A 24,599-nucleotide genomic window follows, 5' to 3' on the forward strand; every position below is an offset into this window, starting at 1 on the left:
GATTCGCTGTAGTGGAAACGGGCCCTTAGGCCCCGTTCACACTGCACGAGTTTCCAGCGGCGTTTTGGAAACGCGTGCGGGTGGCCCGACACGCACGACATCAGACAGTGCATAGAGTGCAGTGTCTGATGTTCACACTGCATGCGTTCCGGATCTGTGCGGTCCGGGAACGCATGCTGCACGCATTTTTTGCAAAAACGCGTTGCTGTCCCATTCACTTTTCAGTGATGGGTTTAGCCACGCAACGCACACAAACGCGGATGGCGTGCGATCGCATGCGTTGCGTTACGCACGCATGGCCATCCGCGTTTGTGATGTGAACGGGGCCTAAGGCCTCTCTACCACGGACGGCTGATCACCCTTCCTGATGCCTAACCTTAACCGCCCACCCCCCTTAAAACCCCTCCCCCACTATCTACCCCCACTCCCCCTTGAGCTCTGGCAGAAATAGCTGAACCCAATAGGGCCTGTGCTGCTGCAGGAGCAGACAGCTCCTACCTGCGCAGTAGCGCACACCTGATTTGACCCAGCTTTTTGCGAATAAAGCTGAGCGGAATGCTGTTAGTGTGCCTACTCAAGCTGTCGACAATTTTTTTGTTCAGGGGTGCCAGCACTGGAACGTTCCTGCCGAGGAGGACGAGGGAAGCCTCATTATGATTCAGAGGCTTCCCCCTACCGTTTAAGTACCTCCTATGGGCACTTTTTTTTTCTGCAGTTTGCCTTTAAGGTACCTCAGTGTCCTCCCAGTCAGCTCCATTGATCTGCAGTCAGCCCCAGCAAAGTTTGCAACCCCGACTGAGTTGTGCACTGAGGTGCATATGCTGATAGTTGTGCCTTGGGAGTTAGAGCTCTTCTCCATAACGTCTGGACAGAATTCCTTAAAGAGAACCCCAGGTGGGGATTGTAGAAAGAAATCTATACACAGAGGCTGGGTCTGGCTATAGTGCCCAGCCTCTGTTGCTAGTTGAATCCCCCCTAAGTGCCCCCTGCGCTCCGCTCTCCCCCATAAATTACAGCCACGCTGGTGACACGCAGCGTGTCGCAGCGAGCTGTATTTACCTCACTAGTGTCACTCACGCCGCTCCCCCGCCTCCTGCAGAGCGCCGGTCCCTGCCCACGTCCCTTCCCTCACCGCTGATTGAAGGGAAGGGACTCGAGGGGGACCGGCGCTCTGCAGGAGGCGGGGGAGCGGCGTGAGTGACATTAGGGAGGTAAACAATGCCCGACAGCGAGGCTGTAATTTATGGGGGAGAGCAGAGCGCAGGGGGCACTTAGGGGGGATTCAAATAGCAACAGAGGCTGGGCACTATAGCCAGACCCAGCCTCTGTGTATAGATTTCTTTCTACGATCCCCACCTCGGGATCTCTTTAAAGGATACCCGAAGTGACATGTGACATGATGAGATAGACATGGGTTTGTACAGTGCCTAGTATACAAATAACTATGCAGTGTTCCTTTTTTGTCTTTCTCTGCCTGAAAGAGTTACATATCAGGTATGTAAGTGGCTGACTCAGACAGGAAGTGACTACAGTGTGACCCTCACTGATAAGAAATTCCAACTATAAAACACTTTCCTAGCAGAAAATGGCTTCTGAGAGCAGGAAAGAGATAAAAAGGGCCAATAGTTCATAGATTTTAGCTCTGGCATACTCCAATGAATGTGTCATTGAGCAAAAACAATAAAACATTGGGGTCCCCGGCAGGCAGTGTGTGTGGCTTTACATGCAGAAATCTATTGAAAATCTGTGCCTAGCGAGTGAAAGGATTCGATCCCTCAGATTTGATCTGAGGGGGATCTTTCTGATAATCGAATCTGGTGGCCATCTATTATGGTCAGGCGATGTATGGGCAGATCGACCAAAAGACAGATCTCTCTCTGATCAAATCGGAGAGATCTGTTGCCTGCCCTTAAGCCTCATCTACACGATACAACTTTTTGTGCGATTTAATCGGATCGAATTCGATTGATCAATTAAATCCCACATGTTCGATCGGGATTCGATTCGATAGTGTGGTCGAATGTCTTTGCAAAAAAATGGCAAATCGATCACACTACCTATCGAATCGAATCCCAATCGGACATGTCTGATTTAATTCATCAATCGAATTCGATCAGATCGAAAAAAATGGTATCGTGTTGATGGGGCTATACACTGCAAGCTGATTCCTGACCAATTCCATGCTGAAATAATTGCTGGCTGGAAGTAGCACTAATAATGACTTCTGTCTCCCATTGCTGCCCGTATAAACAAATGTACATAACATTACACAGTGTGCAGGAAAAGGACGCTGTGTACACAGGTATTAGCAGACAGAGGGATTCCTAGCAGTGACTATAGAGATACTGAGGTTACAAAAGCTGAGCAGGTTCCTTCTGCTTTTAGCCGGTTCTTCTGGCAACCTATGTTCCTCCCCATCTCCTGTTCCCTCCCTCCCCTGTCCTGTCTCCCTTCTCCCAGCTACACGTGGGTCTATCCGCTGATAAACAATACTGGGAAACCACAGCAGTGCAGCCTAGGCTGCCATGTAGTATAGGGAACAATATTATTGCTGGAACTATCAATAATGGGGCAATTAAAGAAAACTGTAATCATTTCACTGACTGCCAACACAAGTTACTGTCACATCTTAAAGGGAACCTGAACTGAGTAAAATTATTTAAAATAAACACATGAGGTAACTTAAAATGAACATTACATAGTTACCTTGCCAGCAGTTCCTCTCAGAAGCTCACCATTTTATTCTGACAATAATCCCTTCCAGTTCTGACAACATTTTGTCAGAACTGAAATATATCAGTTGCTGTAAGTTATATATCAGTTGCTATCAGTTATAGCTGAAAGGACAACTGATGTGCCAGGTAATGTCCATGTTTCCCTGTGGCTCAAGTGGGTGATGTTACAGTTTAACAGTGTGCTGGCCAGAAAGCTGTTATGGGGTAATGACCATTTTCAGAATGGAGGACGGAGAATTCCATCGATCACAGTGGACAAACGGGACGCAGGAGAGAAGAAAGAGATTGAGAAGTAGACTACACGGGAGGTAAGTAAGTACGACTTGTGTATGTTTATTTTAAGGTTTTCTTTAACCCTTTCCCTCTCTCTCTGACTTACCAGGCTGAGTTCCGGCTCACCATGCGCTTGCTGAGTGTGCTATAACTTCAGAGGTGCAACTAGAAATCACTGCCCCCCCCCCCCCCCCCCCTGCAAAACTTCGGTTGGGGTCGACTAAGAGATTGTGCTAACATTGATAAGGTATAATTTAGGATGATTTACAAGGAAAATCCTTGTAAATATTAGCTCTCGCCTACCCCATAGCCACATGCTGAACTTTACTGACGAATTTGTGAGAATCTTGCTAAGCGAGTTCGGGGCCGATTATCTGCGAGACTGAATGTAAAAATGTTGCTCGCTCACCCCTAGCCACAACCTATTCCTGCGCAGGCAGAATGACATAACCGCTAGGGAGCTGGTGACGCGCGGTGCAGCCAAATGGAAGAAGAAGATTACCAGCTCGATCACCTTCATTGACTCCTCCTGGTGTGCCTGCGTCTGATGTCAAGTCATCATCACGTCACCCCCGCGTGATGACACCTGGTGTCCTGTAGCGGTACTGCAGGCTGTCACCACCGTGTGATGACACCTGGTGTCCTGTAGCGGTACTGCAGGCTGTCACCACCGTGTGATGACACCTGATGTCCTGTAGCGGTACTGCAGGCTGTCACCACTGCATGATGACACCTGATGTCCTGTAGTGGTACTGCAGGCTGTCACCACTACGTGATGACACCTGATGTCCTGTAGCGGTACTGCAGGCTGTCATCACCGCGTGATGACACCTGATGTCCTGTAGCGGTACTGCAGGCTGTCACCACCGCGTGATGACACCTGGTGTCCTGTAGCGGTACTGCAGGCTGTCACCACCACGTGATGACACCTGGTGTCCTGTAGCGGTACTGCAGGCTGTCAGTGCGCGGCGCCCATAGAGGAGTCTGCTTTCTGGGCTCTCTTCCCCTCTGTGTTTTCCTGTTCCTGCTTCCTCCTGGATGAGCGGCTGGTCACTAGTAATAGGCAGATCTACTTGTGACCTGTGGCTGTGTGACTGTCCCTAAAGAGTAAGGGTTCGCTAGTCCACGGGGGCGGGACAAGGGGGCGCAATTTTTACACCCTCGCCCTGGGTGCAATTTAGCCTAGAAACTGCCCTGGCTGGAGCTGCCATGAAGGCAAAGCAAGCAACTGCACAGGGGCCCCAACCACTGCCGGGGCCCCAACCACAACCGGGGCCCCCCGTGCCGCCAGACCCCCATGGTGGCAGTGGGGAAACTAGAGGGAAGCAACCCCTGCGATTGCAACCTTACTAAGGCTACGTTTCTGGAGCGATTCCAGTGCAGAAAACGCGTACATGAGTTTGCATGCGGATGCGAATTCGTACGCGTTTCTATGTGAATTCTAACGTGAAAAACCACCCATTTTCGCAAGTATGCGATTTTAACCATGTCAGTGCCTGTGTGCTTTTACATTAATTTTACACAAAAACATATGCGAATTTGCATGGAAAATTTGCATGGCAAAAACGCATGCGATTTTCCTATGAATTACATAACATGCGAATCGCACACTATGCTTGCGGTGTGCGAATTCTGATGGCTCTGCTGTGCAGATTTCTTTGCTAGTGGAAACAGGCGCATTGACTTGTATTGGTTATGCGCAAGGCAGCCATCAGGGGGGGGGGGGGGGGGGGACAACTGACACTGCAGTGAGGGGCCCAGGGTTTCTGGGGGCTCTGAGCCCCAAAAAGCGCTGGAAGAGCCACATGTGCTGGCTGCGGGCCTGTGTCTCACTAACCCGCACACCGCGTTCCAGCACTGAGAGAAGAGTGACATCAGCGCTTAAACGTGGGGAAGAGATGAGTGAGCCTGCTACAGCAGACTTTCTATACTGGGGCACCACCTATATCTGGCTACCTATACTGGGGCACCACCTATACCTAGCTACCTATACTGGGGCACCACTTTTACTTGGCTACTTATACTGGGACACCTATAGCTTGCTACCTATACTGGGGCACCATCCATACCAGGCTACCTATACTGGGGCACCACCTATAGTTAAATACCTATACTGGGGCACCTGTATCTTGCTGGCCTATACTGGGGCACCAGCTATACCAGGCTACCTATCAGTGGTGGACATACGGCCGTGCAGGCCGTGCCGCCGCACGAGGGCCCCTGAAGTTCCGTTTTCTTCAGGGGCCCATTAAGTATTTTTTTTTATATATATATTTTTTTATTATTTTTTTCCCCCGGGGGGCCCCGACTCCTATCCTCCCACCCTCCCTCACCTCAGGGGCCCCCCTCCCAGTATGCGCGGCGGGAGAGCGGCAAATCCGGGTCTCCAGGCATGCGCTAGAGGGCTCAGCCGCTTGGTCTCCAATATGTCGACAGAGTTGGAGACATATTGGAGACCAAGCGGCTGGGCCTCTAGCGTCTGCCTGGAGCTCTGAAGACTTCCTGTATTTGCCGCTCGCTCTCCCGCCGCGCATATCGGGAGGGGGGCCCCCCGAGGTGAGGAAGGAAGGGAGGGAGGGAGGATAGGAGTCGGGCCCCCCACCCGGATAGCTACTCAAAGGGCTACCTGCCTACCCACCCGGCTACCTAACCACCTACCTACCCGGCTACCTACCCACCCACCAGGCTTCCTACCTACCTACCCACCCGGCTACCTAACCACCTACCCACCTGGCTACCTACCCACCCACCAGGCTTCCTACCTACCCACCAGGCTTCCTACCTAACCACCCAGCCGACTACCTAACCACCCACCCGGTTACCTACCCACCCACCAGGCTACCTACCCACCCGGCTACCTAACCACCTACCCACCCGGCTACCTACCCACCCACCCACCAGGCTACCTACCCACCCGGCTACCTACCTACCTACCTACCCACCCGGCTACCTACCCACCCACCAGGCTTCCTACCTACCCACCCGGCTACCTACCCACCCACCAGGCTTCCTACCTAACCACCCACCCACCCGACTACCTAACCACCCACCCGGCTACCTACCCACCCACCAGGCTACCTACCCACCTGGCTACCTAACCACCTACCCACCCGGCTACCTACCCACCCACCAGGCTACCTACCCACCCGGCTACCTACCTACCCACCCGGCTACCTAACCACCTACCCACCCGGCTACCTACCCACCCACCAGGCTTCCTACCTACCCACCCAGCTACCTACCCACCCACCAGGCTTCCTACCTAACCACCCACCCAACTACCTAACCACCCACCCGGCTACCTACCCACCCACCAGGCTACCTACCCACCCGGCTACCTAACCACCTACCCACCCGGCTACCTACCCACCCACCAGGCTACCTACCCACCCGGCTACCTACCCACCCACCAGGCTACCTACCCACCCGGCTACCTACCTACCTACCCACCCGGCTACCTACCCACCCACCAGGCTTCCTACCTACCCACCCGGCTACCTAACCACCTACCCACCCGACTACCTAACCACCCACCAGGCTTCCTACCTACCTACCCACCCGACTAACCACCCACCAGGCTTCCTACCTACCTACCCACCCGGCTACCTAACCACCTACCCACCAGGCTTCCTACCTAACCACCCATCCGACTACCTAACCACCCACCCGGCTACCTACCCACCCACCAGGCTACCTACCCACCCGGCTACCTACCTACCTACCCACCCGGATACCTAACCACCTACCCACCCGGCTACCTACCCACCCACCGGGCTTCCTAACTACCCACCCGGCTACCTACCCACCCACCAGGCTTCCTACCTAACCACCCACCCACCGACTACCTAACCACCCACCCGGCTACCTACCCACCCACCAGGCTACCTACCCACCTGGCTACCTAACCACCTACCCACCCGGCTACCTACCCACCCACCAGGCTACCTACCCACCCGGCTACCTAACCACCTACCCACCTGGCTACCTACCCACCCACCAGGCTTCCTACCTACCCACCCGGCTACCTACCTACCCACCAGGCTTCCTACCTAACCACCCACCCAAATACCTAACCACCCACTCGGCTACCTACCCACCCACCAGGCTACCTACCCACCTGCCTACCTAACCACCTACCCACCCGGCTACCTACCCACCCACCAGGCTACCTACCCACCCGGGCTACCTACCCACCCACCAGGCTACCTACCCACCCGGCTACCTACCTACCCACCCGGCTACCTAACCACCTACCCACCCGGCTACCTACCCACCCACCAGGCTTCCTACCTACCCACCCGGCTGCCTACCCACCCACCAGGTTTCCTACCTACCTACCCACCCGGCTACCTACCTAACCACCCACCCGGCTACCTACCTACCCACCCGGCTACCTACCTAACCAGCCACCCGGCTACCTACTGGGCTAGTTACCAACCCACCCACCAGGCTACCTACCCACCCACCCGGCTACCCACCCACCAGGCTACCTACCTACCCACCCACCCACCAAGCTACCTACCTACCCACCCAACAGGCTACCTACCTACCGGGCTAGTTACCAACCTACCCACCTGGCTACCCACCCACCAGGCTTCCTACCCACCCACCCACCAGGCTACCAACCCACCCACCCACTCACCCACCCACCAGGCTACCTATCCACCCAACCACCCATGGGAGCTGCGCGCCGGATGGAGGCTGGGACAGGAGGTCTGCTGCTGTAGGTGAGTAAATGTTTTTGTTTTTTTATTTATATTAGCAGGTGTATGTTCTGGGCATATCTGCCGACTTGATTGCACGTATTTTCTGGGCATATCTGCCGAAATGATTGCACGTATTTTCTGGGCATATCTGCCGACATGATTGCACGTATTTTCTGTGCATATCTGCCGACATGATTGCACGTATTTTCTGGGCATATCTGCCGACTTGATTGCACGTATTTTCTGGGCATATCTGCCGACTTGATTGCACGTATTTTCTGGGCATATCTGCCGACTTGATTGCACGTATTTTCTGGGCATATCTGCCGACATGATTGCACGTATTTTCTGGGCATATCTGCCGACATGATTGCACATATTTTCTGGGTATATCTGCCGACATGATGTATATTTTCTTGAGAAAACCTGCACAATTATGTGAATTTTCTGGGGAAAGGGTCACCAAAACTTGGGCCCACTGTCTTTGCGTTGCACTTTTCAAGGGAACCTGAGGTGAGAATAATCTTGAGGCTGCCATATTTCTCTCCTTTTAAGCAATACCAGTTGCCTGGCTGCCGTGCTGGTCCTCTGCCTCTTATTCTTTCAACCATAGACCCTGAACAAGCATGCAGCAGGTCAGGGGTTTCTGACAATATTGTCAAAACTGAGAAGATTAGCTGCATGCTTGTTGCTGGTGTAATTCAGTTTATTACTGCAGCCAAATAGATCAGCAGGGCCGCCAGGCAACTAGTATTGTTTAAAAGGAAATAAACTCTCACCCCAGGTTGGCGTTAAGTTACAGTTAGCTCCGCCTTCATCCGGTCATTGCCACGCCCATTTTTTTGCCAAGGTTCTGTCCACACCTGTTTTTGTAGCCACACCCATATTTTGCCGCGGCGCGCTATGCGCGCCGCAGGTCGTAGGGGGCCCACAATTACAAATTTGCACAGGGGCCCACTGCTGGCTGTGTCCGCCACTGCTACCTATACTGGAGGCATCTACACCAGGCTACTTGGGCACCACCTATGCCTGAATACCTATACTGGGGGAACCGATACCTGGCTACCTATACAGGGGACACCTATGCCTGGCTACCTATACTGAGGGCACCTATACCTGGCTAGGGCAGGGGGACGAGCTGAGACAGAAGGGGACAAGAGGTAACACAGGGGGATAAAAGAGGCACAAACTGAGGTGAGACAGAGGGGGACAAAAGAGGCACAGGAAGAAAAGAGGGGAACAAAAGAGAACGGATAAAGGATAAGAACGGACCTACAAGTCCATATCTCATTTGTTAACCGGGGACTATCTGTATTTTGCTAGTATTTGGCTCCACCCACACCATGCTATGCTCACACCCACTTTTTGCCGCATCATGCTGTGCATGCCGCTTTCTTCAGTGTCGGAGCCACGCATCGCATTTCGCGCACGGTGGGGTGGCTAGTGGGCGGGCACAGCAACCAGTGGGAGGGCCCAGGGAGGGTGGTGCCCAGGCCTGATGTGTGAGGGGCCCCAAAATTTCTGATGGCGGCCCTGGTTATGCGAATCTGCATGCAGAAAATGCGTGTGAACTTGCGCTAGTGGAAACGGGCCCTAACCTTCCCTCCCTCTGATACTCCAGATCAGGTGTTTATGTGGCTATGCATGTTATGGGTGTTACAGTCACCCTTTCCACACTTGTATGCTGACCCTTGTAAAATGGGCTCCGAGGCTATGAGGGTCAATGGGGGAGATAAGGGAAGGGTTGTGAACATTAACTTATTGCCGACTGCTCCACGCCGATTGGCGTGGACACGGCGGCATGCTAGGACCGCTCCACGCCGGTTGTTGTGAATAGCCTTCAATGGGGCTAGCAGAAGAATGTGCGCACTAATGCATGCGCATCGCCGCTTGGAAGGCGGAGCGGAGACTGTTAGACGGCAAAACTTTAGACGCCGTCTAATTACCCCGTACAGCGCTGTGATTGGCAGCAGCGCTGTACTAGGGACAGCCGTGTGACACGGCTGTCCCCTCCATAGGCTGAAGCCTATGACAGCCGATCACGCGGATTGGCTGGCGGGGGGAGGGAGGGGGGAATAAAAAATGAGCACATTGTATTAAAAAATAAATACAATAAATATTTATATAAAAAGAAATAACTGGGGAGCGATCAGACCCCACCAGCAGAAAGCTCTGTTGGTGGGGAGAAAAGGGGGGGGGGGGGAAATAACTTGTGTGCTGTGTTGTGCGGCCCTGCAGCGAAGCTTTAAAGCTGCAGTGGCCATTTTAGTAAAAAATGCCCTGGTCACTCCGGGGGTTTAACACCGAGGTCCTCAAGTGGTTAATGGGTCCCATCCAAGTTTTCATGGGGGGGGGGGGGCTTAATGATTTGTAGTTATGTCCATGCTTTGTTGTATCCCCTCCCCCCCCCTCCCTGACTATTACCAAATCCCCAGGGCACCATGCACATTGTGCTGTATTGTAATAACTCACCTCTCCCAGCAGCTGCTCTGTCTTATGCTGGATCCACACGGTGCGGTCGCGCACTCGATTTCCCACTCGATTCCCATCGATTCGTTTATTTCCAACATGTCCGATTTGGATTTCGATGGATCGTTAGGTCGATTCGCATGCAAAGTATGCCAAATCGACCTAACGATCCATCGAAATCCAAATCGAACATGTTGGAAATAAACAAATCGACGGAAATCGAGCGGGAAATCGAGTGCGCGAACACACTGTGTGGATCCAGCATTAATCCTCACTGCCGGCCTCTTCTCCATGATCCGGTGCAGGGTTTTTATGCATAACATGCGCTACATGGAGAGGAGGCAGGGGGCGGGACAGAAGACAGATGGAACAGCGCGCTAGGACAGGTGAGTTTTTACAATGTAGCCTCACATCATGCACTGAATTTCCAGTACAGGTTTGCTTTAAAAAGTGAACAGAGCACCTTTTTTAGCACTCAAGACATCTCTAAAGCACATGAACAATGCATGCCAACAATGTTTCATTATTAAAATGAACTTGCATTTAACCTTTATTTTACATTCAAAGTAGTTTTATTAGCCTACTTCAGCAGGCCTGCCCAGCCATCACCAGCTGCAGAGTATTAAGGAAGCTAATTGTTTTATTGAGGTAATTACCAAGACCTAAACAATACCTTTTCATGAACAGAGGGGGTGGGTGATTAGGACAGTTACTTCATAGACATTGGCCTCAATTCACTACACTTATCTCCTGTCTTCAATAACTCTTCTAGAGTTGTTACCATGGTGATAAGGCATGTAGTATTCAGGAAACATTTTACCTCAGGCAAGCCTAAAGTTAACTCTTCTGTCTTTAAATTAACTCTCCAATCCTTAAAATAACTCCAGAGTTAAAGACAGGCTGTTAATTAGCTGCATGTGAAAATAACTACAGAGGAGGTAAATTAACTACAGAGGAGGTAAATTAACTACAGAGGAGGTAACTTAGGAATGAAGAGGTAAGATAACTCTCTCACGTGTGGAGGTAAGTTTTCTCTTGCCTTATTATCTCTAGCATGATCTTAGTGAATTGAGGCCATTGTGTGTGCCAATGTGTCAAGATAGCATCTCTGACTTGTATAAATAAGGACTGTGAGAAGGGGAGGGGGGAAAATGGCCACTTCTATGCCAGGAGAAATTCCAGGGGAAAAGAATGTGCTTAGTTCCCTTTAAAGAGACTCTGTAACAAAAAAAAAGTTCCCCTGGGGGGTACTCACCTCGGGAGAGGGAAGCCTCAGGGTCCCAATGAGGCTTCCCCCTCCCCTGTAGCTGCAGGCAGTCCAGCGCTGGCTCCCCCGAAGTGTCCTGGAATCCTCCTTCGACAAGCCTGACAAGCGCTAATAAGCGCTGATTTATTTTTTCCTGGCTCCAGCGGGGGCGCTGTTGCAGTTTTCCGCACTGAGATAGGCGAAAATAGCCGATCTTTGTCGGGTTTACTCTACTACGCAGGTGCAGGAGACTTGTCATGACGACATTGCTCTGCACACAGCCTCCAGCGGCTACCCCGAGCAGAGGTCGGGATTACCGCTCTTAGCTGCGGTTTTCCGCCCCGACCCAGGTCAGGGTTACCGCCAAGGAGGTTAAAGGGAATCTGAAATGAAAATAAACTTATGATATAATAATTTGTATGTGTAGTACAGCTAAGAAATAAAATATGAGTAGCAAAGATATAAGTCTCATATTGTTTCCAGTACAGGAAGAGTTAATGGACATCCGAGGTGAAAATAAACTGATGAGAAAAAAAATTGTGTGTCCCCCTCCTCCTAAAAATGACTTTTTTAGATATTCCACAGTTTTATTTTATATTTAAATTTAGTTTTTAAGTTTTTTTACTGGGTCATTGTCTCTGCTCCATGACACCTTCATTGAAGTATGCCAGAGCTGAAATCTATGAATTATTGACCCTTTTTTTAATCTCTTTCCTGTTCTCAGAAGCCATTTACTGACAGGAAAGTGTTTTATGGCTGTAATTACTTATCATTGAGGGTTATGCTATAGTCTGACCCCGTCCAACCTAGTCCCGACCCGGACAGAAACTGCCACTTGCATACCTGATGCTTAACTCTTTTAGGGCCCATTCACACTAGAAGCGCTTTTCTGAGCGTTTTGTGAATGTTTAGCGTTTTTTTTAAAAATCGCTCCCATTCACTTTCATTAAAATCGTGGTAAAAATCACTGAAAAATCGCCATGATTTTGCAATTGCGTCCGCGAAAATTGCAGCGATTTTTCCATGATTTTAATGAAAGTGAAAGGGAGCGATTTTAAAAAACGCGAATCAATCGCAAAACACTCAGAAAGGCAGTTCTAGTGTGAATGGGCCCTCAGGCAGAGAGAAAAAAAGGAACACAGCATAGCTATTTGTGTGCTAGGCACTGTTCATACCCATGTCTATCTCATCATGTCACTTCGGGTATCCTTTAAGAAACTTCAGTTGTTATCTATGCAAAAGAGCTTCTCTGAGCTCTCTGACTAATGCTGAATCCACACCATACAATTTTCTGATCGATTTCCATAGAAGCTAAGGTAAATTGGTCAGAAAATCGCTCATAAAATCGATCGATTCTCAGATTGGACATGCTGGAAATAACCGATCTGGCAGGTAAATCTGCCAAAAAAATTGTATGGTGGGGATCCAGTATCGCTTAGTCGGAGAGCTAACTGCTATTTTCTGAAGTGCTTAAACATCAAAGAAACAGTGAAAGACAACTTCAGATAAGATTTTACTGCAGAGAAGTTCAAAGGGTCATTAGCTCTGCTCTGTTTCATAGTTTAAAATGCAGAGTGTAGTGTGTAAACAGCAAATATTACAAAATGATGCAATATTATAAAAAAAGAAAAGAAAAAAAGCTATATAACTGGAAATAAAAATATGAGACTCTTTTCTTTGCTCCTAATGTTCTATTAATTATCCGTACTTCATGTCCAATTCATTATATTATAAGGAGATTTTTTTTACTTCAGTGTCACTTTAAAATGACAACAATTTGTTTTGGTCACTTAGGCTGAAATACCCGGTGGCCTGAAGGGGTTCCATATTAAATAGCGAAATGCTGGAGCATTGAAGATGGGGATAAACACAGTAAGAAGCACTAAAGGAACACCATTGTGTAATGAAAGCCTTTATTGACAGTCAACCCCCTACTCTTTATTGTCCCCCTTTGTTGTGTGAACCAGACCTGTTTAACATGCAGATTCTTATTGTGTGCTGATCTAAAAACCAAATTTGTAGGTATCTGTGAAACAAAAAAAGGTAAGCCCTGCAGTACAGGCCAACTATTTACCATATGTAATGCGCAATGGGAGGAGGGAGCTGCCTGTCCAACAGCCTCAGGTGCTAACTGCCCAAATTCTAGGGGAGGACAAACCCATTTCCTAGAGGATGCAGGCCTGAGAAAGCTCATAGATCAGGAACTGGTTCTAGCTGCCCGAGGTAGGTTTGTCAATCTTAACCACTTAATGACAAGCTGACTTATAAAAAACCTCCTGCTAGAGCCTCTTAATGGCTCCAGGACGTTTTTATAAGTCAGACACAGGGCCGGCCCGCTCATGAGGCGGGGTGAAACTTTTGCCTCAGGCGGCAAATTTCCAGGGGCGGCATCCGCCCGTCCGTGCGGGGAGCCGGCCGCCGAGCTGGAGGGGTAGCTGGCAGGACGGGGGTATTGGGCCTAGCGGCGGGGAGGGGGTCGTACCCCCCCTCCCTCGCCTGGGTCCCCCGTCCTTGCTCCCCTCCAGCCTTACATAGAAGCAGCCGCTATTTGTAAGAGGCACGGGCGGGGAGGACTCACCTCTTCCTCGATCCAGCGTGCGCTCCACTGGCGTCACTTCCTGCAACGCTGCAGGAAGTGATGTCAGTGGAGCGCACGCTGGGAAGAGGTGAGTCCTCCCCGCCCGTGCGTCTTACAAATAGCGGCTACTTCTATGTAAGGCTGGAGGGGAGCGGAGGACGGGGGACCCAGGCGAGGGAGGGGGGGTACGACCCCCTCCCCGCCGCTAGGCCCAATACCCCGTCCTGCCAGCTACCCCTCCAGCTCGGCGGCCCCCCAGAGCGCCCCCCCCCCCCCAACCGGGGGGGGGGGGTGGCGGCGGAAATTTTTTTTTTGTCTAGGGCCGGCCCTGGTCAGACAGTGCTGTTGTCGTTGTACACGTGCGTGTGAAAATAGTAAAAAAAACAAAAAACCACCAAACAAAAAATACACCTTTGTTTCCAAATAGTATAATGTCACCATACTTTGTACTAGGGACATAATTAGAATCTTGTGATAACCAGGACAAATGGGCAGATAAAATGTGTGGGTTTTATGCACAGTAGCGGTGTTTGTATTAACCTGCTGAGCGGTCTGGACGAGCTCAGCTCGTCCAACACCGCCAGAGGCTGCCGCTCAGGCCCTGCTGGGCCGCTTTTAATGAAATAAAAAGCAGCACACGCAGCCGGCGCTTTGCCAGCCGCGTGTGCTGCCTGATCGCTGCTGCAGCGCGGCGATCCGCCGCGTGCAGCGGCGAAAGAGGGTCCCCCCAGCCGCCCGAGCCCAGTGTAGCCGGAACAAACAGTTCCGGCCAGCGCTAAGGGCTGGATCGGAGGCGGCTGACGTCAGGACGTCGGCTGACGTCCATGACGTCACTCCGCTCGTCGCCATGGCGACGAGGTAAGCGAAACACGGAAGGCCGCTTATTGCGGCCTTCCGTGTTACTTCTGGCCGCCGGAGGCAATCGGAAGAACGCCCCCGGAGCGCCCTCTAGTGGGCTTTCATGCAGCCAACTTTCAGTTGGCTGCATGAAATACTTTTTTTTTTTATTTAAAAAAAACCCTCCCGCAGCCACCCTGGCGATTTAATCAGAACGCCAGGGTGGTTAAAGAAAATCTGTAACTAATAAACCTCCCCTGGGGGGTACTCACCTCGGGTGGGGGAAGCCCTCCGGATCCTATTGAGGCTTCCCCAATCTCCGTCAGGCCGCTCTACTACTCAAACGCAAGTCTCCTGTGCCTGCGTAGTAGAGCGGACCTGATGGAGATCGGCTATTTCTGCCTATCTCCGTCAGAAGAGCAGCAACAGCGCCCCCACTGGAGCCTGGAAAGGCAAATATTGCACAGGCTGTCGGGTGTGTCGGGCCGCTGTTCGGAGGGCTACAGCGAGACCCCCGTGGGACACAGGAGGACGAGGGAAGCCTCATTAGGATCCGGAGGCTTCCCCCTCCCGAGGGGAGTACCGCCCAGGGGACGTTTTTATTGTTACAGTGTCTTTAAAACTATAGGGAATGAAATTGGAGAAATAGTGTATTTTTTAATTTTTTCCTTGTTTTTCCCTTTAAAATGCATAGAAAATAAAGTAATTACTGAAAACAAATATCAACCCCAAAAAGCCCAATTGGTGGTGAAAAAAACAAGCTATAGATCATTTCATTGTGATTAGTAGTGATTAAGCTATTGGCAAATGAAAGGGATGAGCACTGAAAGGTGAAAATCGCTCTTGTCCGTTAGGGTAAAAACCGCTTTGGGGTGAAGTGGGTAAAATATTCAGGGTCCTTTTACACTCTGGGTCCTTTTATTCAACCCGAAGGGCATCACCAGGTACTCGTAATGCCCATCGGGTGTGTAAAAGGCCGTCTTCCACTCATCACCTTTTCTGATCCGCACCAGGTTGTATGCACCCCGCAAATCCAATTTTTAAAAAAATCTTAGCATCGGTGATCTGAGTAAATAAATCGTGTATCAAAGGTAATGGATAGCGATTTTTTTTACTGTGATTTTATTCAGGCCCCGATAATCAATGCACGGTCGAAGGCCTCCATCTTTTTTCTTTACAAAAAAGAAACAGAATGGTAATACAGGTTCCTAGACTTGGGTGTGAGGTCCTTGATCATCAACACCCTGGAACTAGTCTGAAGTATAACAGAATGGTAATACAGATTCCTAGACTTAGGTGTGAGGTCCTTGATCATCAACACCCTGGAACTAGTCTGAAGTATAACAGAATGGTAATACAAGTCCCTAGGCTTAGGTGTGAGGTCCGTGATCATCAACACCCTGGAACTAGTCTGGAGTATAACAGAATAACAACACAGATTCTGACAAAAGGTCTGAGTGCTTCCACGTAGTGATCGCAACGGCAGACAACCAGAGAATGACCAGCACCCAGTATATATAGTAAAGCGCTCTCCAGCGCCTCCCCTAAGTGCTGGACCAATGGAAACTGGTTGAATCGTCAGCTGACCGGCTTGGTCAGCTGACTCCCTTCTGGCTGTCATAAAAGTTCTGCCTCTCAGCGCGCGCGTCCTTCTGAACCTGTGTTGACTATCAGTCCCAGCCACACCAGACATGTGTTGTAAAGCACCCGCCGCGCTGGACGCGGAACCAGCCGCACCGCTATCAGAGCATGCGGCGGTTTCTCCGCGTTCAGCCATACTAGTGGATGTAGGCCTACGCGTGCAAACCGCCGTGTTGGACGCGGAATCAGCCGCCTTGTTCTGAGTACACGCGGCAATTTTTCCGCGTTTTCTCACACCTAACCTACTATTAACCACTTAAACCTAACTGGACACATATACAGTATGTAACGTGTACTGATTCGGCGGCTGCTGACACGCAGGGGGTGTCTGCAGCCGCCTTTCTCCCTGGCTCTCAAGTGTCATCCGTTCCCTCGGCGTCTAGTACGCTGGGAACGGTGTTATCTCCAGCTCAAAGGTTTCTGTCTCGCGCGGGCGCGCGCGGAGACAGGACCTTTATGCGGGCAGAAGGCGCGTCAGCTGACCTGCCGGTCGGCTGACGTCACGGGTGACTCTCGACGCTCAGATTGGCTGATTCCGAGTTGGGAGTGGCTGGGAGTCTCCCTCTGCTTCATAAGCCTTCGATACTCATTCCATCGCTGTCTGCTGTCGTGAATACTTTGTGTTAGCGCTCAGACCTAAGACTAGTATCCGGTGTGCTTTGATCTGGGAGGAAACCAGGGATTTCGCACAAGACTAGGACTATTGTCACATTATTGTTATTGATTACCTGTGTATGATTCTGGCTATTCTCTGACTCTGCTTCTGCTTAACGCTTCTGTACTTCTGCCTATCTGACTAGTTGCTGAACCTCTGCCTGATTACTCGTTATCCTTCTGCCTCACGATTCTGTACTGATACTTACCTCTCTGTTGCCGAACTTTGCCTGTCTGACCTCTCTACTCACCAGTGGGCCCTTGCCACTGGTGAGGTGATATGCTATTACTCTCCAGCTCCTCTGGGGAGATTCATACACATTGCTCTGATAGTGACTGATAGTACCTTTCCAGCTCCTCTGGGAAGGTCTGGCTAAACTATACAGTCATCTATTTTGCTACTAGTCCCTTGCCTGCTCCTCTGGTGAGGATTAGTTATACTTTTCTGTACTCTCACTGTTAATACCTTTCCAGCTCCCCTGCCGTTACACAGTAATTGTCCAGTGTTGTTGTTACCTTAGGAACCTGGATTTTTTAAATATGTATACCATGAGTGTATATTACTATTATTTTTCAAAATAAGGCCTTGTAATCAAGGATAGCGTACAACGAGAAAACAAAAAATAGAAAAAAGACACCTTTATTTCCAAATACAATATTGTCACCTTACATTGTGCTAGGAACATAATCTAAATGTTGCAATGGCCAGGATGGATGGGCAAAGAAAATGAGTGGGTTTAATTCATAGTCTGTAACAATCGTTGGAGAGGCAGCTGCGGTGAACAGCGCTACCACCGCAGCTGCCTCCAGCTCCCTGCCTAGCAATCTATCTGTGCCTCGGGCGTCCAGCACGTCGAGGACGGGTCTGTCAGCCGCACATAGGGTCGCGTGCGCACAGACAGGACCTTTATGCAGGGAGGAGGCGCGTCAGCTGACCGGCCGGTCGGCTGACGTCAGAGGAGACGCTCGCCGCTCCTCGTTGGCTGATGGGAGGGGGCGTGCCGGAGGGGTCTCCTCTGCTTCATAAGCCTTGCCGAATCACTCGCAACTTGTCTGCTGTTGCGAATACTTCGTGTTAGCGCTCAGACCTTTGATAGCTTAATTATCTAACTTGATAGACTGTATATTATCTGTGTATGACTTTGGCTCGTTCTGACTACTCTTCCGCTCAGTGATTCTGTACCTCTGCCCATCTGATCTTCGGCCGACTCTGCCTGTTTAACCTTCTTGTCTTTGCCTTCCGATTCTATACTTCATCTGTCTGTCTGTTGCCAACCCGATTAGTCTCAGCACTCTACTCTCACCAGAGGGCCCTTGACTCTGGTGAGGGGCTCTGTACTGTTAGTACCCACCAGCTCCTCTGGTGAGGTATAGCTAAACCTATCAGTACTACTGTTGCACCAATCACGATACTGTGCTATTAGCTATCACTTCAGTTGTCTGCTATACTAGCATTATTGGTGATTCTGCAGATCACCACATAATCAGGTATAGTGTCTGGATTATTGGTGATACTGCAGATTAATAACAACTGTTATTGCTGACACCAATCGTTAGTTATCTTTCTTTTCATCCGATGTAAATAATAATATACTTACTTTGAGCATTTTCTTTCACTTTCAAGTCCATTTAAACTTAAAAAAGCCATAAGGCAGGGAGCAGGCTCATATGCGGGGGGGTGTAGTGGATAGCACTCCTTGCAGCGCTGGGTCCATGGTTCATCTCCCAGCCAGGGCACTATCTGCACAGTGCTTGTATGTTCTCCCTGCGCCTGTGTGGGTTTCCGCTTACCTCCCAAAAACACACAGATAAGTTAATTGGCTTCCCCCCCTAAATTGAGCCTAGACTATGATACATTAACTGATATAACTAACACACACACACACACACACGCACGCACGCACGCACGCACACACACGCGCACACACACTGAAGCGAAAAAAAATATGATATAATGAATTGGTTGTGTACTATGAATAATTACTAGAAGATTAGCAGCAAAGAAAATATTCTCATATTTTTATTTTCAGTTATATAGTGTTTTTCTAACATTGCATCATTCTCTAATATGTGCAGATTACACAACACTCAGCATTCAAAATGATTCTTTCAGAGCAGTCTGTGAACTAATGACCTCTCCTCTGCCAGAGGAAAAGTAAATAGTTCAATAACAGTTGAGATAATAAAAGTCAGATAACAGCCCTCTCCACGACTTTGAAAGTAGTAGAGCTTAATGGCTTGTTTGCATAGAGATAACTGGAGTTTCTTAACTCTTCCTGTACTGGAAACAATTAGACTGATGTATCTGATCTTAATGTTTTATTTCTTAGCTGTACTACACATACAAATCATAATATCATAATTTTTTTCTCTCGCTTCAGTGTCTCTTTAAAAACAAGAAGAGGATCGAGAGCCCAATATGGTGCAGTATTGTCAGGTAAAATGAAGAGTTCAGTACAATTGTATGTATATATACTCACAAACACGGGTTACCCACAGGCAACCACTTTAAATGCAGGTGGGGAGCATTAGGACCTGACCCCACTCAGGTTAAGAAGTCGCTCTCTGTAGATAGTAGATGGGAATGCACCCCTCCACACAGGGTGGACTAGAAGATCAGCAAAAACTCGGTGTATAGAGGCGCGAGAGTACAGTAAAACGTTTTAAAAACCGCTTAAAAGCAGAGGGGGATGTTAGGGTGGACTTACCTACCGCTTACAAAAAAAGAAAACTCACTTAAGTCTCGATAAAACAGAATTGACAAATAAATTATTCAACTCCACAAACGCTCTGGCTACAGACTGACCGACAAATGTGTTCTCCTTATTATATTGCCTGATGAAGCGGGATGTTTGCCCGTGAAACGCGTTGCATCACTATTGGAGAATTGTGTTAATAAATAGAATTATAAAATCTTACGGCTATACCAGCCTTGTCATTTGTACATTTGGGGGAGGTGAATCCACCCATTTCCCTCCTTTTAGACGGTTTTTAACTTATTTTATACTTTTTTGGCGCCTCTATTACTTCCACTATCCAAGCATTACCTTGTACTCATACTGTGCTGTGTGATCTCCATGCTCCATCCAGTGACTAAGCATTACCCTGTACTCATACTGTGCTGTGTGATCTCCATGCCCCATCCAGTGACTAAGCATTACATTGTACTCATACTGTGCTGTGTGATCTCCATGCCCCATCCAGTGACTAAGCATTACCTTGTACTCATACTGTGCTGTGTGATCTCCATGCCCCATCCAGTGACTAAGCATTACCTTGTACTCATACTGTGCTGTGTGATCTCCATGCTCCATCCAGTGACTGACTAAGCATTACCTTGTACTCATACTGTGCTGTGTGATCTCCATGCTCCCATCCAGTGACTAAGCATTACCTTGTACTCATGCTGTGCTGTGTGATCTCCATGCCCCATCCAGTGACTAAGCATTACCTTGTACTCATACTGTGCTGTGTGATCTCCATGCTCCATCCAGTGACTAAGCATTACCTGGTACTCATACTGTGCTGCGTGATCTCCATGCTCCATCCAGTGACTAAGCATTACCTTGTACTCATACTGTGCTGTGTGATCTCCATGCTCCATCCAGTGACTAAGCATTACCTTGTACTCATACTGTGCTGTGTGATCTCCATGCCCCATCCAGTGACTAAGCATTACCTTGTACTCATACTGTGCTGTGTGATCTCCATGCTCCATCCAGTGACTAAGCATTACCTGGTACTCATACTGTGCTGCGTGATCTCCATGCTCCATCCAGTGACTAAGCATTACCTTGTACTCATACTGTGCTGCGTGATCTCCATGCTCCATCCAGTGACTAAGCAGTACCTTGTACTCATACTGTGCTGTGTGATCTCCATGCTCCATCCAGTGACTAAGCATTACCTTGTGCTCATACTGTGCAGTGTGATCTCCATGCTCCCATCCAGTGACTAAGCATTACCTTGTACTCATACTGTGCTGTGTGATCTCCATGCCCCCCTTCAGTGACTAAGCATTACCTTGTACTCATACTGTGCTGTGTGATCTCCATGCTCCATTCAGTGACTAAGCATTACCTGGTACTCATACTGTGCTGTGTGATCTCCATGCTCCCCTCCAGTGACTAAGCATTACCTTGTACTCATACTGTGCTGTGTGATCTCCATGCTCCCCTCCAGTGACTAAGCATTACCTTGTACTCATACTGTGCTGTGTGATCTCCATGCTCCCATCCAGTGACTAAGCATTACCTTGTACTCATACTGTGCTGTGTGATCTCCATGCTCCATCCAGTGACTAAGCATTACCTGGTATTCATACTGTGCTGTGTGATCTCCATGCTCCATCCAGTGACTAAGCATTACCTGGTATTCATACTGTGCTGTGTGATCTCCATGCTCCCCTCCAGTGACTGACTAAGCATTACCTTGTACTCATACTGTGCTGTGTGATCTCCATGCTCCATCCAGTGACTGACTAAGCATTACCTTGTACTCATACTGTGCTGTGTGATCTCCATGCTCCATCCAGTGACTAAGCATTACCTTGTACTCATACTGTGCTGTGTGATCTGGTCTTTCTTGTATTCAGGTATTGTCATTTTGCTGTATGTATCCCTATTTATTGTCCAGCGCTGCGTAATATGTTGGCGCTTTATAAATACAATTAATAATAATAATAATAATGATGGCCTTCTGGACAGTCAGGTTGGCAGTCTTTCCCATGATTGCGGTTTTGAGTAATGAACCAGGCTGGGAGTTTTTAAAAGCCTCAGGAATCTTTTGCAGGTGATTAGAGTTAATTAAATGATTCAGGTGATTAGGTTAATAGCTCGTTTAGAGAACCTTTTCATGATATGCTAATTTTTTGAGATAGGAATTTTGGGTTTTCATGAGCTGTATGCCAAAGTCATCAATATTAAAACAATAAAAGGCTTGAACTACTTCAGTTGTGTGTATTTGAATCTAAAATATATGAAAGTCTAATGTTTATCAGTACATTACAGAAAATAATGAACTTTATCACAATATGCTAATTTTTTGAGAAGGATCTGTATACACACACACACACACACACACACCACACCACACCACACCACACACACACACACACACACACACACACACACACACACACACACACACACACACACACACACACACACACACACACACACACACACACACACACACACACACACACACACACACACACACACACACACAGAATACCGGGAGGCATATCAAGTGAACAGAGCAGACAGGGAGGACAGCAAGGAAGCCCGCACAACTCATGGGGCTGGAGGAAGCCCCAGGTAAGTATAAATAAATACAATTATCCCATCTCAGGTTCCCTTTAAAGAGAACCCGAGGTAGGTTTTTTGCAATCGATATTAGGACACAGAAGCACATTCTGCATACTTTCACCAGCCTCTGTGTCCTTATAGTGCGCCCCCAGGCTCCCCTCGTGCTCTGCTGTCCCCCAATATAAAAACCGCCAGGCTAGTGACACACAGATTGTCACTAGTCGGCTGTTTAAATTCAGGCTGCCGATTGAAGGAAGCTTACGGAGGCGGGGAGGGAAGGGACACAGGCGGGAAGCAGCGCTATAGAGGAAGTGGGGGGAGCGGCAGTGAGTGGCAGCCTGAATGTAAACAGCCAACTGGCAACAATCTGTGTTTCCCTTGCCTGGCGGTTTTTATAAAGGGGGGGGGGACAACAGGAGGAGCCTGGGGGCGCACTATAAGGACACAGAGGCTGGTGATAGTATGCAGAATGTGCCTCTGTGTCCTAATATTGATTGCAGAAACCCACCTAGGGTTCTCTTTAAGCGATTCGGCTTCAGAAAGGGACATGGCACCTAGTGGAAATGTGTACACTGTACATAGATACACACACCACACACTGTACATAGATAAACACACCACACACTTTACATAGGTACACACACCACACACTTTACATAGGTACACACACCACACACTTTACATAGGTACACACACCACACAATTTACATAGGTACACACACCACACACTTTACATAGATACACACACCACACACTTTACATAGATACACACACCACACACTTTACATAGATACACACACCACACACTTTACATAGATACACACACTACACACTTTACATAGATACACACACCACACACTTTACATAGATACACACACCACACACTTTACATAGATACACACACCACACACTTTACATAGGTACACACACCACACACTTTACATAGGTACACACACACCACACAATTTACATAGGTACACACACCACACACTTTACATAGATACACACACCACACACTTTACATAGATACACATACCACACACTTTACATAGATACACACACCGCACACTTTACATAGATACACACACTACACACTTTACATAGATACACACACCACACACTTTACATAGATACACACACCACACACTTTACATAGATACACATACCACACACTTTACATAGATACACACACCACACACTTTACATAGATACACACACTACACACTTTACATAGATACACACACCACACACTTTACATAGATACACATACCACACACTTTACATAGATACACACACCACACACTTTACATAGATACACATACCACACACTTTACATAGATACACATACCACACACTTTACATAGATACACACACCACACACTTTACATAGATACACACACTACACACTTTACATAGATACACACACCACACACTTTACATAGATACACACACCACACACTTTACATAGATACACACACTACACACTTTACATAGATACACACACCACACACTTTACATAGATACACACACCACACACTTTACATAGAGATACACACACTGCACATAGAGATACACAAACACCACACCACACATACTGCACATAGAGATACACACACTGCACCAACTGCACATAGAGATACACACACCGCACCAACTGCACATAGAGATACACACACCACAGAGAGATATACACACACCACACACTGCACATACAGATACACACACACACACCACGAACTGTACATAGACATAGACACACACACACACCCTCTCCCTCCAGACATTTAGGCATAGGCAGCAAGCTAACCGGGGGAAAAAAACAAAAAACTTCACCAGCCTTGTCAGATCCTTCCCTTCACAGCTGCGTGAGACTGCAACACTCTCTCTCCTCAGTCAGCAAGAGCTCCACCACCACACACGAATCAAGGGGGGGGGGGGGGGGGGCAGAGTTGTAGCATAAAGTCTTTGCAGTTACTCCCTGACCTTCCACACTTCACCCCCGCTGTGTATCTCTTTAGTTAGCCGCGGCTCCGAGCTGAACTGTCCTGCACCAGAAGGGGGAAGGAGAACAGAGCTTTTACTAATCACTTTTAGGCCCGGTTCACACTTGCGGTGGCCCTCCGGAATCGCCGTGCCGGAGTTGCACCGCTT

This window comes from Hyperolius riggenbachi, chromosome 12 (assembly GCF_040937935.1).
Source record: "Hyperolius riggenbachi isolate aHypRig1 chromosome 12, aHypRig1.pri, whole genome shotgun sequence".
Taxonomy (NCBI): Eukaryota; Metazoa; Chordata; class Amphibia; order Anura; family Hyperoliidae; genus Hyperolius; species Hyperolius riggenbachi.